We start from the raw sequence: 3,610 nt of genomic DNA, 5'->3' as shown, positions 1-3,610 counted from the left end.
AATTTTAAAATATTTTGAAAAAAATACAACTAAATAAAACTTGTGGGATGCAGTGAAAGCAATGCTTAGAGTGAAATGTATAGCACTGAATGCATATATTAGAAAAGAAGATCCATATTAATAATTTAAGTTTCCACCTTAGGAAACTAGCAAAAAAAAAAAAAAAAAAACCCATATTAAATCCAAAGTAAGCAAAGAGAATATCTGGTATGTGACAGTGGATGCACAACATCACTGGAGGAGGATAGTGAAGCTGATGAGGGAGGTGATCTAGCAGGCAGTGCAGTACACCAAAGTCATGCAGAACAATAAGCTGGACCTCCAGGAATATAAAATTCCTGTCACTGAAAATCTAGGTGCTACTTTAGACCAGTTTGATGCTATTGATTTTTCTGGCAATGTAATCAGGAAACTATGTGGTTTTTCTTTAGTCAGAAGACTGAAAAAATTATTAGTGAACAACAATAGAATATGCCATATAGGTGATGGACTTGGTCAGGCTCTGCACTGTCTGATAGAATTTATTCTCACCAGCAATAATCTTGTGGGACTGGATGATCTGGACTCTTTGACATCTCTCAAATAACTGACTTATCTAAGTACTCTAAGAAATCTTCTAACAAAGAAGTAGTATAACAGACTGTATGTAATTTATAAAGTTCCACAAGTCAGAGTATTGGATTTCCAGAAGTTGGAACTTAAAGAGTGCCAGGAAGCAGAGAAAACGTTCAAGGGCAGACAAGGGGCACAACTTGCAAAGGATATTTCCATGAGAAGCAAAACTTTCAATCCAGGTTATGGTTTGCCAAGTGAGAAAAAGAAAGGCGGGCCACCTGCAGGGGATGTAGAAGCAGTCAAGAATGCTAATGCATCAACCCTCGCTGAAGTGGAGTGCCTGAAGTGTTTTCTATTGTCTCTCTGATACCTGGCAGAGAATGCAGATCAATCAGGCCTCACTGATGATTGATGGTGAAGAGGAAATGGAAGAAGACATAGTCACAAATGGCCTCTGAGTATCTACAGGATATATAATATGTCCACCTGGGACAAGTCCTGCTTTTTGAATATGGAATAATAGCCTTGCTTATGTCAAAAAAGTCGAGTTCAAAAACATTGTTGAAATGTCTAAAACTGCTGCTGGTAACTTTGTAATATAAATTTTGAAATCTGAATGCCAGTTTTCTACAAATAGTAAAAATAAGGGACATTCACTGTCCTCCCAAAAAGAATATAAAAAGAGTAAGCAGAAGAAAATATATAATACAGTAGAAATCATCAAACTGGTAAGAGTAAATCAGCAGAAAAAAAAATAAGTGAAACCAAAAGCTGGCTTGCTCTTTGCAAAAATCAATAGAAACAATAAACATCTAGCTAAGCTAATTTAAAAAAAAAAAAGAAAGAGGATGAAAAATGTTAGTATCAGAAATGAAAAAAGGAATATCACTACAGATCCCATGGAATTTAAAAAGCTAATAAAGGAATACTATGAAAAACTCTATGCCTATAATTTGATAACAGATAAAATAGACCAATTCTTTAGAAGATATGATATGAAAAAATTAACACAAAAAGAAATAGATGATCTGAATTAACAAATTAACAAATTAACAAATTGAATTAATTACTTTCCAAAACAGAAAGCACAAAGTCCAAATGGGTTCACTGGTGAATTCAACTAAACATTTAAGGAGGAAATGGTACCAATTCTCTATAGTCTCTTTCAAAATATAGAAGCAGAGGGAAAACTTTTTAATTCATTCTATGAGGTCAGCATTACCCTAGTACCAAAAACAGTTACAAGAAAAGCAAACTACAGACCAATATATCTCATGAACATAGGTGCAAAAATATGAAACAAAATATTAGCAATTCAAATCCAAAAATGTATAAAATAGTTGTACACCACAATCAAATGGGATTTATTACAGGACTGCAAGGCTGATTCAATATTTGAAAATCAATTTATGTAATCCATCACATCAACAGGGTGAAAAAGAAAAATCACATGATCATATCAATAGATGACAAAAAAGTATTTGACAAGATACAATACCCAATCATGACACAAACTTTTAGTAAACTAAGAATAGAGAGGAACTTTCTCAACATGTTAAATGCTATCTACAAAAGGCCTACAACTAACATTATACTCAAAGGTGGGACATTCAAAGCTTTTCCACTAAGATCAGGTACAAGACAAGAACATATCCTCTCATCACTCCTATTCAACATTGTGCTACAAGTCCTTGCTAATGCAATAAAGCTGGAAAAGAAAATAAAAGGTAAACAGATTGTGAAGGGGAACCTAAAGCTGTTTTTGTTCTCAGATGATATGACAGTCTATAAAGAAAATCTGAAAGAATCAACAAAAAGTTCCTGAAACTAAAAAGAAATTATAGCAGGTTGCAGGATGTAAGGTTAATATACGAAAATCAGTTGCTTTCCTGTGTACCAGCAATGAAAGGGTGGAATTTGAAAGTAAACACAAAATACCATTTATATTATCACGTTATAATAATATAAATTACTATGTTATTTTATTATTATATTATACCCCAAATGAAATACTTAAGTATAACAAAATATTATAAGATCTAGATGAATAAAACTATAAAAAATGTGATGAATAAAATCAAAGAAGAACTAATAAATGGAGATACATTTGTGTTCATGGATAGAAAGACAATATTGTCAAGATGTCAGTTCTTCCCAAATTGATCTATAGATTTAATACAATCCTGATCAAAATCCCATCAAGTCACTTTATCAATACGGAAAGAGTGATTCTAAAGTTTATATAGAGAGGAAAAAGACCTATAATAACCAACACAGTGTTGAAAATGAATAACAAAGTTGAAGGACTGATCCTATTTAATTTCAAGACTATTATAAAGCTACAGTAATCACGAGTGTCCTATTAGCAAAAAAACTGACACATAGATCAATGAAAGAGAATAGAGAGTCCTGAAATAGACCTAAAATATGTAGCCAACTGACCTATGATGAAGGAGCAAAGGCAATACAATGAGGCAAAGACAGTTTCTTCAACAAATTGTGCTAGAACAACTGGACATCCACATGCCAAAAAAATTAATCTAGACACAGACCTCACACTCTTCACATAAGTTAACTTAAAATGGACCTTAAGCCTAAATGTAAAATGCAAAACTATAAAACTCCTAGAAGATAAAATAGGAGAAGTTCTTGATGACCTTGGAAATAGGGATGACTTTTTAGGTACAACAGTAAAGACACAATACATGAAAGAAATAATTGATAAGCTGGAGTTGATTAAAATTAAAAATTTGTGTTCTGCAAAAGATAATATTAAGGGTATTAGAAGACAAGTCACAGACTGGAAGAAAATATTTGCAAGACACTTCTGATAAAACACTATTATCCAGAATATACAAAGAACACTTAAAACTCAACAATAAAAATACATGAATTAAAAAAATGGGCCAAACACCTTAACAGACATTTCACCAAAGAAGATTACAGATGATAAATTAATGCATGAAAAGATGCTCCAAATCATATGTTATCAGGGAAAGACAAATTAAAACCATGAGATACCACTACATACCTATTTAATGTCCAAAATCCAGAA

The 3,610-nt window shown here is 32.4% G+C and overlaps 1 pseudogene across 1 annotated transcript; it reads left to right on the top strand.

The window, feature by feature from the left end:
• Positions 1-298: 298 nt before the first annotated feature.
• Positions 299-1,013, top strand: LOC307049627 (U2 small nuclear ribonucleoprotein A'-like; annotated as a pseudogene). The gene has a single exon. The product of its transcript is annotated as a U2 small nuclear ribonucleoprotein A'-like (transcript).
• The last annotated feature ends 2,597 nt before the right edge of the window (positions 1,014-3,610 follow it).

The sequence above is a fragment of the Hyperoodon ampullatus genome (assembly GCF_949752795.1).
Source record: "Hyperoodon ampullatus genome assembly, chromosome: 3".
Classification (NCBI taxonomy): Eukaryota; Metazoa; Chordata; class Mammalia; order Artiodactyla; family Ziphiidae; genus Hyperoodon; species Hyperoodon ampullatus.
Note: the sequence above shows the minus strand (reverse complement) of the source record. Positions and strands in the feature narration are given on the sequence as shown.